We start from the raw sequence: 18,971 nt of genomic DNA, 5'->3' as shown, positions 1-18,971 counted from the left end.
GTAGGTAATTTATCGCTTGTCCGATATTGTTAAAACAAATATTTAAAGTGTTGAAAGTTACAGATACATTCAAAGCAAATAAAATTTCTAGAGTTCATTAAACAGGGGTTACAGACACGAATCCTAAATTAGTATTTTCAAGTCTTAATTACTTACAGGATTAAAATTGCTCTATTTTTTTGTATCAGAATAAATGGTAGGTACCTACCTAGTAACAGCTGTAACTGCTAACAGCTGTAAATTATTAACGTCCACACCGTTAAGGTGATTTTTCACAAGAACTGCATTATAAAAATTGTACAATCATTTTCAGATTATCAAAAATGATAATTTAATAAACTTTAATCAATCTAGTTTTAGACAGTCGCCATATTATTTAGGCCAAAGATATGAGTGTTTTGATTAGTGGGACACGAAAAAGGAAATCGTGCAGTTGATAGGTATTATATGTAGAAATGAATATGGTAGTAACTATTTAAGTGACTAAATGTGCAGAGTGCGGGTTGTAGGGGTGGAAGTAGGGGGCGGTATGGGGTGGGGGCCATTAGCGCTGACAGCCCGCCCCGCCGAGAGGTGCGGTAACAGATAGTTTCCTGCTCCACTTGACTTGAACAGTACCGTCGGGAATACGGCCTGCAGCATTATAGACTGGAGCATCTGTCACTGGGATTTTAGCGTTCGCCGTTAGGACAACAAATTATTGTCAACGCAACATACTAAATTTAACATCCATATTACCATTAATTTATTTATAAACAGGGACCTGCTTACGAAGAAACGTCACGTCAATATTAAAATGAAATACAAATGTTCGTACTGAGCCACGAGGTCACGGGATCAAACCCGGTGAAGACCAAAACTGTTTCTTATATTTGTTATTCTGGAGTGGAAAATACTCTGAGAATAGTTCGGTGAGAGACAACCATTCGTAAATGAAACGTTATTATTTGCTTTAAATAACTTTAGTTATGTGTAGTACATCTTGTTTGTATTTTACATAAATGGTGTGGTAGAAAATTTAAAATATTTGCAAAATACGACTGCTTTGGAATCGGCAAGATAAAGAGTGATTTTGGTGCCGTGTCAAAATGGCTCACACTGAATGTTTGTAAGACAAAATACATGAATATGGGCAAAAATATACGCGAGGATTCAAATTAATGAAGAAATCATTGAAGTTGAAGAACTTAAATATCTGAAATAAATGAAAATGATAAAAGTGAATATTATACACACGGATAAGATACATAAAGGAAACACAATTTACAGAATTTGAACAATTCATTAAATTTCGAAGTTAAATTTCTGGCTCCGTAAAGGTTCTATTCAAGTTTTGTTATTATACCATTATTGACCAGTTGTTCCACAAAACTGAAATATAACAGATCTTGAATAGAACCTTGACATAACTTGAAAATCAAATTCGAAATTTGATGCTATAATGTTACGTTGTGAAGTAAACTAAATGTTTGAATGTATTTATTTATAAACATAAAATTAACCTAGGGATGATGATGTCCAAGGAACTGAAAAAAAAATTCAATCGCGATATACACTGATATGGATATCTAGCACGGTCGATCGACAAAGATTTTATCGATAATATCTGTAGCGTGTCATTGTTTCCAATCACGCTGCAGATCGTCAATGAACAAACAATCGTTCACGACAATAAAGTTTTCTTAATTTATTCGAAGTGAACTGTTTTTTGTACGATAGCGATTTTCAATCGTGCTCGGGAATGTTGACAAGTTATCGACACTATCGGTAAATTTTTATCGATCGTCCGTGGCAGATATCATGTTAAGAGAAATGCAATTCAAATTAGATTACCAAGGATAAATAATTAAAAAATCATGCACACCGAATCTCTTACCAAACGTCCAACTATATAACAATATTCCTAAAGAAATTACTGAGATTGAAAATATGTATAATTTTGACTAAGAAACCATCTATTCCACAATCCTTACTTTTAAGTTGGTAGAAGTTATTGATCTCCTCAAGTTTGTAATAGATACGGATTGAAATATTGAAAAAAATATATGATTCCCTAATAAGGCCTAATTTTCGGTTCATTCTGATTGGATTGTATATGACCAAAAATTTATACCGTTTGAAATTTCTACAAATTGGAACTCATATAAATAAATATATTCTGTTATTGCGCGTTGCTACACACTTCAGCAACTTTGTATGTCATAAATCCTTATTCCCTTGACCAATGTCATCCAATAATAACAGATAACTACTTGTTTACGAATAGATATTACATATAATTAGCTTGTTTTCGATATGTCCAATAATGCGCGATCGGTTGCGCTCGCATCGGCCGATAGTAATTCGGCACAGAGCCCATTTTGCATAGGGCCAAAAGGACACGGATTTGAATACGATCAAGCATAGTTAGTTATTTCCTTTTAAAATATATTTAACATGTATATGAGAACCCTTAAACTGCGATACTTACTATAATGTTACACAATTTTACTACCTTTGTAATTTTTGTCTAGAGTAATAAGAAATCAATAAATACATGCCAAAATGCTAAAAAGAAACTTGCTAGATTCAGAAGCTCGCAGAAGTTTCAAAATACCAATGCATTACTATAGATATAGGCGAATTTCAGGAACATGGAGAAAAATAAGTAATCCGGTTAAAAACGGGATTGCACGTTGTTTCCTAATAAAATTTTAGTTAATTCATGCACCTGCATTTTTCTTGATAATATAAAATAACGAAATGCGAAAATATTTGGATTTTTATGAACACGTGCTCTGACATTGTGAAAATACATTCGTGTTTTACTAAAAGTTTATCAGGAAACCTATCAATATGTTCGACGATCGATAAAGCCGTATACGATACGATATTGACTAAATTCGTGATCTATGATTAGTTAACGGTCAACGATTGATAAGAAATTCTGCCAAACAAAGCCCGCCAAATTTCCTTGGCTGTCAGTTAAATTTGGGTGACTGTTGATATACGCAATTTTTTTATAATAATGTCGTTCTTTATGTAAAGTTACTAGTTTATTATTGAACGAAGCACCTAGGATTGAAAGACGTCATTTATGCGAACAATTAAATCCGTTCGAACTTGGAGAGACGAAATTCAGACACTTGTTTCGTATATCTCGTTTGATGGCTAAATATCTCATTGACTAATTAACTCAGTTGCCAATAAAGATCTCACTAAATAAATTTAATTAACCTATTTAATGCCAATAAGTAAATAAGGACTGTCAATGCGTATTTCAATTAAAAATTCCCAAATGATTAATATTTATAATATAATAATCAAGTTTTTTATTTATTTTTTATCAGGAAACATACAGATTTTTTACACCTTTGAATAATAAACTTATAAACAATACAAATAAAATCTAATAACAGGTTTTCACTTGAATATAAAATTATGACAACAAACAAAGGATCCAGTATATATCAATACACTTTACAATATTCGATCGATAGGTGGAAATACCGACGATTTTGTAGCGATTTAGCTAGCATTGTCGAACTATTGATACGCCAACCGATATCGGTCACGAAAATTGTTACACGCTGGCAATACTGGCAACTGAAAAACGAATTAAAGTCCGGCAGCAACGTAATAGTTAAAAAATTCTGATAAATTGACAATTTGGAAATAAATAAAAGGGAGTTAATTAGTTAATCTGGTCTTTGGTTAAGACTAACAACTTTTGTTCCTCCAAGTTGGAACGGAATCGATTGATGGCGATTCGATCGTCCATGGATCGTGTATCCGATTTATTTTAACTTAAGGGCTTAGTTAATTCACCTCTATTAATTATTTAACCAGTTATTTTGCATAACGTACGACATTATCCAAGAAGTCGTACATATTGACAGATATTCCGAAACATTGGAGGCCTCGCTAAAAGCAGCGGCTTTTTGTACCGACGATCGGAATCATATTTTGACCTTGCTCGCGAACATCGCTTACTGACCATAGAATAGGGCTTAATGGATCGGTATAAAATCATCGATAGTTACGCCTATCTATCCGACGTAGTAAAGTTATCGATTTCACTGTGCTAGACCCCCAGATTCGATTACACCAGTACCTTCCTCACAGTATTGGATATTGTAGTCCCACTGGTATTACGTAGGTACATTACTACCGTTGCCCCATGTAATACGGTCGCTCTAAGTAACATAATGAATGCAGTTGCCGCGGCGGGGTCACCGCGCATTTTTCCCTCCGAGGCAGATAATGCGCCCCGGGGCACAAGTCAGATCATATCTGAACGAGATACTGCTGTGATCTCAATAACTGGAAAGGCGACTCCACGAAAACATCTCGCAGCTAGATTCTTCCTTCAAATGCACCATTCGCGCCAATTATCGTTCAATTTACTACCAACAGATATATCTTAACCCATGCACACGACTGATGAATTATTTAATAGTTTTCCATAATATTCTGTAGATAACGCTTTAGGACCCCGCGCTATATTTAGCGGTGCCCTATTGCACCGAGACCGTGAAGTTGGCTTTAAGTATGTCAGTGATATGACGCCGAAAAAAACCTTCAATAAAAAAGCAGTTTCGGAAGATATATAAGTAACTCTTTCAATTTGGCACACGCAAAAAAATAATATCGTGAAATGGTTGGAGAGTTTTCCAAACCATTTTATCTAAAAAGCGGCTTAAGGCAAAGAGGAAGCATGTTTCCAGCTCGCTTCAATATAACTATACGCTGATGAACTAATTCAAAGTCTTAATGTCTTAAAAATAGTTTGCCATGTTCAAGCAGTTTGTGTAAATAACATTAACTACGCAGATGGTATGGTTCATTTAGCACCGTCACTAAACTACTGCAAATATGTGAATATTTTGCTAAAATCTTTATAGAACACGGAGAAAAGTGATCCTGTTAAAAAAAATGATAGCACGCCAATTTACTGATAAAATATTAGTCATTCAGAATATGTGTTGACACATGTTCTTTTCATAATAAATATCATGATAGACATGACATATCAGTATGTGTAAGTACACGTGTTCCGCCGTCCTCATAAAACGTTCGCTTTTAACTGAACTTTGTTAGGAACTCTGTCAATACATTCCTCAAAGGCCTGCAGTCCCGTTTTTAACAGTAAAACGTATAATTTAACCAGATTTTTAATATATTAACAATATTTTTTATCAGTAAGTTTTATTTTTTGTCGTTTGGTCAATGATATAAACAATTCCAAGCCCTGTAAAATATGAATGTTATACATTTAAGACTTACTATAATGCAAATAATTTTAAAAAAACTGCACATCGTTGTATACGTCAGAATTGTGGGTAGATTACACAAATAAAATTATTATTTATTTATTGTGTAGGTACAGATTTAACAATAACATAAAAGCGTTTAAACATTTGAAATACAAATAAAAAATTAAAAATGGGATTAAGTGTTGATTATATCATTGTAAAAACTCAAAATAAAAGGTGTCCGGGAATAAAGTGTTCAGGAGGTGATTTTGCAAGATAAAAAGATAAATAACTTCTTAGAAGTGCAAAAATTTAATGTAATATTCAGTCTGTAAAAGTCAATTACCCTTTTCCTTCTACCATCATATCGAATCACTTCCCGAAGTTTGTGTGCTTTAACCCTGGACACCATGTATACAAAGTAATCATTCACTTGCAATGAGCAATGCTTAAATTTAAAATTATGCGAATTTCAACAGAATTCAAAGTGAAATGTAAATTAAATAATAATAAAGTAAGAAATGTAATAATTAAACATAAAAATTAAATTAAACATTTAAAGTCATTTTAAATACATGTAGGATTACGAAAGATTTTTTAAATATTAATACTGAGGGATCAGTAGGATTTATAGGTCCAGTTTGAAGTTCTACTGAGCCGAACCCTCTGATATGAAAATATCTGGAGTCGGTGAATTATTTTCCCATTTGATCTCTGGTGAGTTGACGTGTTGTTCTTGTATTTTTTTGTATTTAGTATGCTTATATAATGCACTTGCATAATGTGGATTGACTAAATGTTCATTTGTGGAAAAGTGTGTGGAAGGGTTTAGTTTTTCCTGTGGGGAAGATTAACTCGGAATAACAAAAATAAAACAAGAAAATCATTGTAATAAAATAAAATAGTTTAGCCAACAGTAGGTAATAAAGCATAGCCGTTAGCTGTGATTTATTAAGCTGTACGTAACCATAACCATAACCTGTACATCTGAGTTCGTCATCTTACATTCGCTCAAATTAAATTACGCACAATTTTAACATTTTAAATTGTTTAATCATTGAAGGAGAAGATAACATAAATCTAAACAAAACATGAAACAGAACTAGATAAAGAAAAAAAGTTAACGGTCGCAACTGGGTAACGAAACCAGCATCTCAGTTTTTCCGGGACGACACTTCCACTAAGCTATTGAGACCTGATTATTTTACATTATTTTTTGTCGACCTCATGTCTCATTTTAAGAATTACCAAAAACATCTTCGACTAATTCCCTTATTTTTGGTCTCCATAAGCTTATACCATACTTTTGTAAACAAAAATAAGACAGAAAGAAAACATCAGACTAAAAAAAATAACCAAACCAAAACACATAATTGTTTACTGTAGAAATTAATCCGAATATAGGGCTTAGTTCCAAGTCCAATTAAAAGCATATCTAGTAAAAAAATTCTAAGATAAATCTAATATTTACCTGTACGTAATAAATATCAGAAGTGTAAATTAAACTGTAGAAATGTACCCATGTTTATATTAAACCACATGAAGTTGATCTATTTTAAGTGTAAAAAATAAATAATTACCGCTATTAATGATAAATTAAAAACCAAAATTATATACATATTTGAATACTGTCATATTTATTATAAAACTGTCAACGTATAATAGCGCAATGATAATTTAAACCAATCATTTGCCTTTCCATGGTTTTTTTTTGCCTTACCTTAGGCTTAAATAACAAACAAATCCAAGAGTAATACAATATATTAGATAAATTATTAAAATTTACGTGTATTTATCTCTTTAAGTGTTGCCTTTAAAATATGATTCTCATAAATATTTGTTAATGTAAATACAAGTACATTTGGTTTATTTCGTTGTTTACGTTAGTATTATTGTTATATCTGAAGACTTTGTCACAAGTGTGTGGGGATAAATTATGGAGATAATAAATAAGGATAACAACAACTTCTAATGGGAAGCGGGATGGATCGCTCTGGTGACGTCACGCTGGCGGCCATGTCCCCTTAACCCGGTGTCACTAAAGAAATAATGCCAGGCGCGCTTAGAGGCTGAGCCGCGGTCACCGCGAAGTGCCGTGCCCAGTCAATTCTAAGCCCGGGTCAGTTCCTCCAGCAACTACTTCACTGTAAGGTGAATACGCTTGTAGATACATACCTAATTGGAATTCAGTGAAACCTCTATCTATCGTTCCTCGAATAATCGTTTTCCCGGATGTATCATTTATTTCTTCTAGTCCGAATTCATTTCATACAAAAATAGATCGCATCGATCGTTTCTATGTCCACCATTTTCCCGCATTCATCGTAGGAATTACGTCGCGTATTTGATATTTTTTGTCTGTGTTTAAACGGCGCCAGACGGCACTCGTTACGATGCGCGAAACTTTTGAGAGAGAAAGAGAAAGAATAACAGTTTGTCGCCGCCATCAGTCGCTAGTTGTCGTCAGTTGTCGCTAGATACCCGAACTTAGTGGAGTGTTTGCAGTTATCCTTTTTGGGCTTTTAAACTATTTTCGAAATGAGCCGTTTGATGAAAAAAGTACGTACTCTTCAAGAAAGATTGAAAATTATCGAAGAGGTGGAAAAAAACCCCGCTGAAAAACGCATCGATATAGCCAAGCGTTTAGGAATCGCGGCATCCACGTTAAATTCTATTTTCTTGAAAAAAAAACGAAATTCGGGAGCAAATTCAAAAGTGCGGAAAATCTTCGAAAACTAGAAAAACCAGTAAAGAATCAAAGTTTAGCGAACTGGAGAAAATTCTTATCTCTTGGTACCAAATTTGACAAATTTTAACAATTTTGCTACTTTCGACGACAATATTCCAACTTGTAGGATAGAAACTATCGAAAGCTTGTGTGACGCAAGATTGACGGAGACAACAAAAGAGGTCGATATTGATGAAGAGGAGCCCCTGCCTGTACCTTCATTTTCAGAAGCATGCACCCTCTTTGAAATATTGAAAACTTTCTACTACACACACTCAATAACTGATGCCGAAAAAGCTGGAAATATACTGTTGACTTACGGAAATAAAACAGTAAAAAAACAAATGTCCATGAAAGATTATGTATTTACAATGCAATAAACTTTAAAAAAAAATTGGTTCTGTTTAGCTTTGTATTTTTTTAAATAAATACATTTATTTACATCTAAAACTTATTTTCTTCTTATAATTTTAATCTACCAACGGTTATGCAGATTGGGAGGACGGTATCTTCACTGGATCGTATCTCCTTGTGTTTTTTTTCTCTTAATCCCGCATTCATTGTTTTCCCGCATTCATCGTTTATTTCGATATGTCCCTTTAAAACCAATAGATAGAGGTTTCACTGTACATAATATCTAGATGTATAGGTTATATATGCCTGTAGTGGCTCTCAAACCAATACTTTAGAGCATTTTGGATTCTTAAATACCTAACAATCAAGCCTTCTTAACCCATTTTCATGAGTATGCATACATGAAGGCAAGCCTTCTTAACCCATTTTCATGAGTATGCATACATGAAGGCTGGACCAGAACACTATTTTTTCACGCTCTATCCGTGCTTCAGTCACATTAATACATTACTCCATACTCTTCACAAACACCTTTAAGGCGATGCACTACGTCGTGTAATATTTTAAATCGAACCGCTATCAATCACTCCCGCTTAACACCATCCGCCTGTTTTGATTTACGCAAGAAAAAATCATGGCCAAAAAGTGCCTTTTATTTTATTTTGTGGATGTTCATGGATAAATATTTTTTTTTCCCGATCATTTTATAAATAACTTAATTTGCAACATCATACAATAAAATCATAGCCGAAAATGAATTCGTAAGTCGGAGATTTTGAACTGTAAAGCAGTTTTCATAGGTCTTATACATTATTTTTATCTGGGCTTATAAAAAGACTTATCTAAAAAATACTCGATTATTTCAAAGACCAAAATGTATTCTACTCGCAGTATTTAATTAAAGCATATGAAACATTTCTAGCCGACCAAATTTTCAAACCAAAAACACATGATTTTGTATTACTACGTAGTGCATCGCCTTAAATAGAAATGCCATTAGTTTCCATTTTTTCAATTTTTCCGTGAAGTTGGCTTTAAGTATGTCAGTGATATGACGCCGAAAAAAACCTTCAATAAAAAAGCAGTTTCGGAAGATATATAAGTGACTCTTTCAATTTGGCACACGCAAAAAAATAATATCGTGAAATGGTTGGAGAGTTTTCCAAATACCAAAATGTATTCTACTCGCAGTATTTAATTAAAGCATATGAAACATTTCTAGCCGACCAAATTTTCAAACCAAAAACACATGATTTTGTATTACTACGTAGTGCATCGCCTTAAATAGAAATGCCATTAGTTTCCATTCAAATGTAGATTTGAATGGAAACTAATGACACAGTATCCTTTGACTGGTGAAGACTACCAATACACTCGCCACTTAAGGTTATCGGACACATATCACCCCGGCACCAGTTCAGCATCGCCTCACCTCGTGTCGTTCTTTGTATGAAACTTCATACCACTGCGTACGCTAATCGCCTCCGTAACGGCATCGCTTCGCCTCAGAACAAGTTAGTGAAGGGTGTGCGGTGCGTGGTCAACTCTCAGTCACCTCGCTTACAGCTCGTTGTCTCCACGACGGTGGTTGTCTAAGTCTAGGTCTAGAGGTGCCTGCGTTTTGTTGACGGCGAGGCGATGAGGCGAGGCGACGCTGATCCAATGCCAAGCTGATAATATATGTGTTCGATAATCTTTAAGTTCCGATCGGACATACAATCGTACTGGACCGTCAAAATACGCACGCATCGCGTGTTCTTCATTATTCTCCGAATTTCCTTAATATCTTCATTTCTTCCTCAAGCGTTCTCAAAATTTCTTCTATTAACTTTCGAGTCATATACATATATTCTCCTTACACTGCTTTGCCCGTCGATCTGACCAAGATGTCTAAACCATTTAAGTGTCATAGTCTTAATCTTGTTCATTACACATCATCGACATTATATTCTATACGGATCTCGTATGTTTTTTCGTATTGTTTAATGTATTCACGTAATTTTTTAAAGCTGTGCTAAATTGTCATTGTGTTGAGATATCGTGGAACCAAAAAAACAGGCATTAATTTAATTGTAAATTTGTAATTTTCATTATACGTTTATCCTGATAAAGAAACCATTGATTTTGTAACATGACGACCCTTTTTGATTAAGTGGTGGTTTATAAAAAAATATTTATTTAATTTAAACTGATTTAATAGCCTAATGACACGTCTGGCCTTAATTTAGTTCATATCCATAAATTCCAAAATAACTTCATAGCTGCCAAAAGGTTTATCCTCGAGTATAAGAAAAGCATTGTGTCATTTTTAACACTTACGTAGATCAACCTAACTCTAATAATACATTTTGTCAAGTTCAGAAACACTTGAAGTACACTGTCATAATGAAAATGAGATTCTCGTAAACACAGCTTTGTGCCGCTGTTATCTTATACGTGCGAGTAGGTGCTGTCGGCTATCGGCCGATTTGGGACAATACTCGTTTATAACTACGTCAATGTTGATATTATGAAACGGTTTATTTTTATTCGTGTGAACCGATGAGCAGTATAAGGAATTTATTAAAAGCGTGCATGTATTGAAAAACAATGTTTTTTTTTCTTCATGTCCTTGCCGATTGTTGAATTACGGTACATAATGTAGGCATTGTTATTATTCTTATTTTTATGTAGACAATTATTTTTTTTTTATAATGCTTTAAAATGTGACATTTTGAAGTGCTGCTTAATAGGGCTTTGTTGACGTCACACAGGTTTCACATAGATGACAGCCGGTAAGACGGCTAGCATCGTGCTTATCCAGTACCGTTTTCTACGTTAGTTACTGATTTTTCGAATCCTACGTCAGTTTTCTAGTTCCCAGACAGATCAATGAAATTGATAATCTGGTCAAGAAAGATATTTGGTATTTGGAAATTTTCGTTTAATACAGAAGAAAGAAAAAATTGAGTTTACTTCGGAATACAGACACGCCCACAACCCATTTCTCTCGGCTTATGGCCTCAGTTGCTAGGTCTGTATTGAAGTACCTAGTCAAATATAAATTAATAAATATAATTGTCAACTGTCGCCGAGTTGCGACCTACCTTCGAAGGCCTCCGTGGTTCAGTGGTAAAGGTTTTCTACTAACAATCCGGGCGTCGTGGGTTCAAATCCCGCAAGCTCAAGTAAATTTTATTTGATTAATTTTTGTTATTTCACAAATTATTAATTAAATTAAAAGTATTGTATTATTGATATTTCCATAGTGAAAAATATTGTCAATATGTCTCAACATTTGAAACGTTGCTTGAAATGGCTGAAAAGGTATGAATAGCCAGGTTCTTCCCAACCTTTCTCTCCCCTATCTCCTTCCCATCCATCAGCCTCACAACATACCTAAATATTGGGATGCTGTACTCTCACTTACTCCAGGCTGTTGGGAGCAGTTAAGACTCTTTTACGGTATTCACATGAATCTTATTTTAACTTCCGGATGAAATGTTAGTCATTCAAAATTTACCGAGAACACACGTGTTCTTTCCGAATAGATGTCATGACTACAATATTAGCATGTTAGTATCAATATCAGTATTTGTATTAACACGTGTTCCACCCTTCGCATATCGCTTGGTTTTGACTAATACTTTGTTACGAATTCATGCAACATCAGCAGCTGTAGGCAGACTGATGGAACCTATGCGCAAGCCAAATACTAAGTTTGGTGATCGCGCTTTCGGAGTATCTGGGCCGAAGGCTTGGAATAAACTTCCTCCGGGACTAAGTTCCATAACAAGTCCTACAGAATTCAGGTCTAAACTAAAAACTTACCTTTTTAGCCCTTAAATTAAATATACCATTCCTGAAAGAAAGTCCAGTTATATCCAATTTTCCAATTATGTACTAAATCCTGTATCTAAATTTCGCTAATAAACAATTAGTTAATTTTAATTAAGTGTTAATTTCAAGTGACCTACCAGGTAAGTATCTGATAGTATTATTGTCCTAGCGTCTGGACGATGTAGGCCCTCTGATTGGTCAAATTAAAATTGTCTGTTTCGGGTAAATTCAGCTTACTTGAAAATTAAGACACGATTTCATACTAAAATAGGATCGCCTCATAATAATACGAGATTTCTTTAAAAGCATCGTTTCTGCTCATATAATTTTTGGATAATATCGAAGAAAATATGTTTTAGAAAGTTCATAATCCATTGGATTAATTACATTACAGTGAAAATTATCCACAGTTACGTGATTATGTTTGACGTTTATAAAAAAATCACGCGTTCCTTCAATGGCCGATACGCACGGCTATGGATTAGATGGCCGACAGAGCGCACCTCTGGCGGTATAAAAACGAACCAAATGAATGGCGCGAATATTTAAATATGCAGCTCACAATATTTGACTACTTACGATTAACAAGGGTTTAATAAGAAGATTTCTTCTGGAAGCTTATCACTTTGTAATGGCATTTTTCATTATTATTTATATTTTTTTGTTTATTAATTATATCTAATTTTATATTGACATGTTTTCTAATTTCTATAATTTCAAAATTATTTATTTGCGATGCTTTATATCCTGAGTGAAGTATTTTAAGACCTGATTTTTTTATCGAAAGTGTGATCATTATTCAAAAGATGATTTGCAAACTCAGATTCACTATTTCCATTTAGAGCCCTGCGATATTCTTTAGTTCTGACTTCAAAATGTCTATTGGTTCTACCTTTGTAAAAGAAATTACAATCATCCCAGTTGAGTTTTTGAACTCCTGATTTTTTTGTTTGAATTTTGCTATCTTTATTATTAAGAATATATTTCTTCATTGTTATTAGTGTAAAACGCCAGTTGAATAGTACCAGGATTGTTTTTATATATAATTTTAGAAGTATCGTTATCCACAAACAGAATTCTACGCCATTGTTTATTTCTATCTTTAGAAAGACCGTTTGAAGAGAATATGTTTAATTTTTTTATTTAGTATTTCAACTATCAATTTATTAGAATAACCGTTATTAAATGCTATTTGTCTTATGGATATATTGTTTTATGGTTATATGCTATTTGTTTTTTTCAGGTCTTAAAATACTTCACAATGAATAATTTTGAAATTTTAGAAACGAGGAAACATGTTAATATAAAAGCAAATATAATTAACAAGAATTTTTTTATAAACTCTCTTTTAAATATTTTCCCACTCAACTGGTCTTTCCCGTCTAACGATATTGTAATTCCTAATTATTATAAACCCAGCCTACTTTTACCCCTCCCCCCTCCTTCCACTTCTTCTTTCCCAATTGCAATCTATATTTAATTTTTGACTTCGGTGTATACGCAATAAAATGTAAACATTATATTTATTTATTTATTGGACAATTTTCATAGCGCCGCTTTTGTGAGATATCACCTCAGGGGCGCTATATTGTAATAATCTTCCTTTATATATAGATTTTTACTCTCCTGATGATGTTGTATATATAATCTAACTTTAAACTTTATTAGATACAGTAACAGTTGTAGGTAAAGAATTACCACCAGTTGGAGTAAAATTAACACCTTTTAATTAAACCGACAGCTAATCTCATCGCAAAATTACCCTCATTTTATTCATTGTTAGGGTCCGGTAGGTGATTGTCAATGTTAATTCAGTACTCGGTATAATTTCTGTATATAGTTTATTTATCTGTATTACGTTACAGGAATGCACGGACAGCGATACTGTCTGGTCCGGCTACAATGTTCACTCTGGTGCTTCTTCTCTACATTTCTCTTATATAATAAATAATTATCTAATATTAGAACTAACAATATTGTTCTTATAACTATGTACTTATTGATTAATAGGTTCCAACTAACTAGTTGTTACAAATATTTACTTATTATTAATAGGGTCCGACTGATTGTTGTTATAACTACGCATGCACAAGAATATTGATAACAATGATAACAAATGATAGCATGGGTTGCATTGGTACATAACATCTTCCCCCTTAGAAGAATTGTCGACCTCGACAATCTTTCCTTACTTCACTGTCGATGTAAGTCGCGTATGTCGACCACTGACTGAAGCGTCGTTGTCGTCTTCTAGTGTTACAACAAGTGTAGGTACCTCTGGAGTGTCTGAATTATTCGGTTGGTTTTTTGATTTATAATATTTGTATAGTCTATAAAAAATAAACATGACAATGCTCATTAAAAGGTATGAGAAATATGAATTCTGAGAGATTTTATGAAGCGTTACTTTTGATTCTGTTTCAATATTAAGATACATTTCATCTAGATTGCGACTTGCAGTATTTAATTCTTCATTATTAAGACTCTGAATTTTGGAGGACATATCTGGAATTTCTAGAGCAATAGTTTTATTTCCAGTTTCTGAGTAACAATTATTTTCTAGTATATTAAATTGAGGGATAATTGATTTAGATGAAAGCATGTCATTTAAATTAATGTTGTTAAAATTTGTGTAAATTATAGAGGAACTAGTATATATTTTACAATTCGACATTAAGGATAATATTCCAATATTTGCTAGAAATAAATCGGATGGATCAGAATGATTACATTTGATGGTTATTCTAGTTGGTTTAGGAAGTACAACAATCCACTGATTTTTGTTTACAAATTTATGCCATACTTCGTCAATTGAATTTGTGATTCTAATATTGCAATTATTTGGCATGACAGTCATATTATTTAATAGAAGTTGGGTTTCACATATTGGTCTTAATTGTATGGAATATAATGGATTGATAAGTTCACAAATTGAATTATTTTCATTGATATTTTTACAAGATTCTAAATTATTAATTATTGAATAATATTTCTTGGTTTCAGCTATAGCAAGATAATCTATAGATGGTAAAATAAATACATAATAATTATCTGGTCGTTTGGCTGGTAAAGATATAAGTTTATACATTTCGTAATTAATATGATTGGTTAAGGGAATTGACATTACAAAGATAATTCGTGTATTAAGATAAAAACATTTCAACTTAATTAGTGGTAACAATTGATTTACATATCTTGTTTCAGGAGGTACAGGGTAACATGTTGAGCTTGGTAGGTAAGGAATAGATTTGGTTAGCTCAATAGATAATTGGTTAGGACTTATAATAAATGGATGTAATATATTGCCTTTGACAAATAATATTGCGTCGATGAGTGTCATGTATTTATTTTGTAATTCTGTGATAATGAGTGTAAGTGAAGCTAAATGATATTCAATGTCTTGTTTGATTTCGACATCAAACATGTGTTTGTTAATTTCAGTGGCATAAGCTTGAAATTTGTGAAAATTTATATTAACTGATTTTCATTATTTTCTATATTCGCTACTGAATTCATTTAGAGATGTAGATGCTATAGGCATAGACTGTAGTACGGTGATTAATCTGGAACAAGAGCTCTCTTTAATCGATTTGCATGTACCTTTACTTTTTTATTTTTTATTAAAATAGTATAGTTTACTGGTGAATTTATTTGACAGATTTTATAAGGACCTTTGTAGTTAGGTGTTAGTTTTTTGGAATGGTGAATTAGGGATGATTCGTTTCGCAAATATACCTTATCATTTAGGTTGTACGTTATATTATTAACACTTTTCTTATCGTAAAATTCCTTTGATTTATTTTTTTGTTTAATTATGTTACTTCTTGCGAATTCAAACGATTTATTTAATTTTAATTGGAGATTATCTGCATAATGTTCGTAAGTATATTTAAATTCTGGATCTCTGATAATAGCAGTTGGTAATTCTGGTTTATTTCCAAAAATTAATTCATGAGGGGTATATTTAGTTGAGGAATGTGTTGTTGTGTTATATGAAAACATTGCTAAGTTTATCCATTCGTCCCAATCAGTTTACTTATCGGAGATAAAGTGCTTAAGGTAATCAGCTAAGGTAGCGTGACTCCTTTCTAACGCACCATTAGATTGTGGATGATATGCGCTTGTTTGAATTTGTTTGATCTTGAAAAGTTTTGCAACTTCTTTTAAAATTGAGGACGTAAAATCTTTACCTTGATCCGTGATTATTTGTTTAGGTATTCCAAATTTACAAATAAAATTGTTGACTAATTGATGAGCTATTGTGACGGCTTCGTGATTCGGAATTGCAAATGCTTGAGAAAATTTACTGAGATCATCTTGTAACGTAAGGATGTACTTGTTACCGTTTTCAGTTAAAGGTAATGGACCTACGATGTCCAATGCTATTTTATCGAATGGCTTTTCCGAGGTTGAAGTTATTTCCATAGGTTGAATGTTACGTTTACGAGATATTTTGTTTTTCTGACATGATTCACATTTTTTAATATAATCGCGAATATCTTTTTTCATTTGACTCCACGAGTATCGGTCTTTGACTCGGCGATACGTTCTGTGGAAACCTGAATGTCCAGAATGGGGAGAATCATGATTTTCCTTAATGATATCCGGTATATCTTCAATATTTGGATTACAAATTTTATTTTTACAAATTTTTACTTTAATATTAGTTCCAGCGAATAAGTAAAAAATGATAAATTTTATTTTATTTGAGTTTAAATTATTTATATCATTTCCAAATGTCGGGATCGATATAGAGTTAATATTTTGAGAGATTAGTATATTTTTTAATTTTCTGAAGCAGTTGAATACATCTTGATATGAGGGTTTATCCCAAAAATGTTCTTTTGCAATCAAATGGAATATTTTGAAATTATTATATTTAGAATATAATATATCATTTAAGTCGCTTTTAGATTTAGCGATTTCATTAAAATTAGTTATCAGGTTTTTTATTTCAAAAGCGATTCCTTGAGACATCTCTTTATCGTTTGAAATTATATGACACCAATTATCCTTCTGAGTTAGCAAATTATTATTGATTTCAACGATATTCTGACAGTCTGTATTTTTATTTAAATAGTGTGATTTAATAAAGTCTTCATATGAGTTTGGTTCTGGATCTATCTTGATATGTAGTATTTGTTTACTATCTATTCGAGACAGAGCGTCAGCGTTTGAGTTAAGCTTACCCGGTTTAAAGATAATGTCGTAATCGTATTCCTCAAGTTTCAACCGCCATCGAACTAATCGAGAACCTGGATCTTTTGCATTAAATAGCCAAACTAATGGTTTGTGATCTGTAATTATGTTAAATTTTACACCATAAAGGTATGGTCTGAAATGTTTTACTGCAAAAATGATAGCAAGAAGTTCACGTTCGGTTGTTGAATAATTTGATTCAGCTTTATTGAGAGTGCGAGAGGCATATGAAATAGGTAAATCTTTTGATATTGGACCTTGAGATAGAACGGCACCAATAGCAAAATTACTACTATCTGTCGTAACATTGAAAGGCAGGGAGAAATCCGGATATTGAAGAATTGGTTCAGAGATTAGGAAATTTTTCATTTTGTCAAATGATTCTTGTTGAGTGTTTCCCCACTTAAAAGGTTCATCCTTTCTTAATAATTTGGTAAGTGGTTGTGCTTCAACACTAAAATTTTTAATGAATCTTCTATAGTACCCTATGAGTCCTAAGAAAGATTGCAATTCTTTCACGTTTCTTGGAACAGGATAATTTTTTATAACTGAAATTTTATCTGGGTTTGGTTTAACACCTTCATTTGAAATTATATGACCTAGATAAATAACTTCACGTCTCATAAATTCGCATTTATTTGGTTGTAGTTTGAGATTATGCGTTTGTAGACGACTAAATACTTCGCGTAGCTTAATGGAATGATTTTCAATATTATCCGCATAAATGACGATGTCATCAAGGTATACAAAACATCTGATGCCTTGTAAACCTGTTAAGACTTTATTCATAAGCCTTTGAAAGGTATTTGGCGAATTTTTTAGACCCATTGGCATTCTATTGAACTGATAGTGTCCAAGTGGAGTGGAAAATGCAGTTTTATCACTGTCTTCTTTTTTTTATATTAATTTGATAAAAACCTTGAGCTAAATCCAATGTAGTGAAATATTTCGAATGCCCCATCTGATCTAGTATTTCGGAAATATTTGGAAGTGGAAAACTGTCGCCGATAGTAATATTATTTAATTTTCTGTAGTCGATTACGATACGCCATTTAGTTTTCCCGCTGGCATCCTGTTTTTTAGGAACTACCCACAGAGGTGATGACCACGGTGAATTCGACTCTTTAATAATTTTTTGTTCTAACATTTTCGCGATCTGGAAGTTGACTTCTTTTTTGTGAATTTCTGGATATCGGTATGATTTTGTAAAAATTGGGATTTCAGAGGTTGTATGTATTTCGTGTTCTACAGCGTTTGTTGTCGTGAGTGTATCATTATCTAAATGAAATAAATTATTGTATTCTTTAATTATAGATAAGACGGAGTGTTTTTCTTCAGAATTTAAATGATCCAGTCGAACTGAATTTAATATATTTTGTTCACGTTCAGCCCCATTATTTGATGATGATTTGAATTTGAATATGTTTTTATTATTTGTAAATGTATTTTGATTTAACAAACTTGATTTAGATTTTTCGAATGGTTCGAGGAAGAGACTGAGTGCTTGGATTTTTACAGACCTTTCGGTTGTATTCAATATGGTAGCTAGAGCCTTGCAATTTGTATTGACTTTAGCTATTGATTTAGATAAATAAACACCTTCAAGTATTTCGACTTCAGGAACGAGACCTTCTTCG

At 32.8% G+C, this 18,971-nt stretch overlaps 1 protein-coding gene across 2 annotated transcripts in view; it reads left to right on the top strand.

Annotated features, from left to right (window-relative positions):
- LOC149412387 (uncharacterized) overlaps positions 1 to 18,971 on the top strand; it is a 109,144-nt gene that overhangs the window by 50,066 nt on the left and 40,107 nt on the right. The gene's annotated exons all lie outside the window — the stretch shown is intronic.

Source organism: Hesperophylax consimilis, chromosome 23 (genome assembly GCF_061612785.1).
Source record: "Hesperophylax consimilis isolate HC1 chromosome 23, BYU_Hcon_1.0, whole genome shotgun sequence".
Taxonomy (NCBI): domain Eukaryota; kingdom Metazoa; phylum Arthropoda; class Insecta; order Trichoptera; family Limnephilidae; genus Hesperophylax; species Hesperophylax consimilis.
The sequence above is the reverse complement of the archived record's forward strand: the minus strand, read 5'-3'. Positions and strand labels throughout refer to the sequence as shown.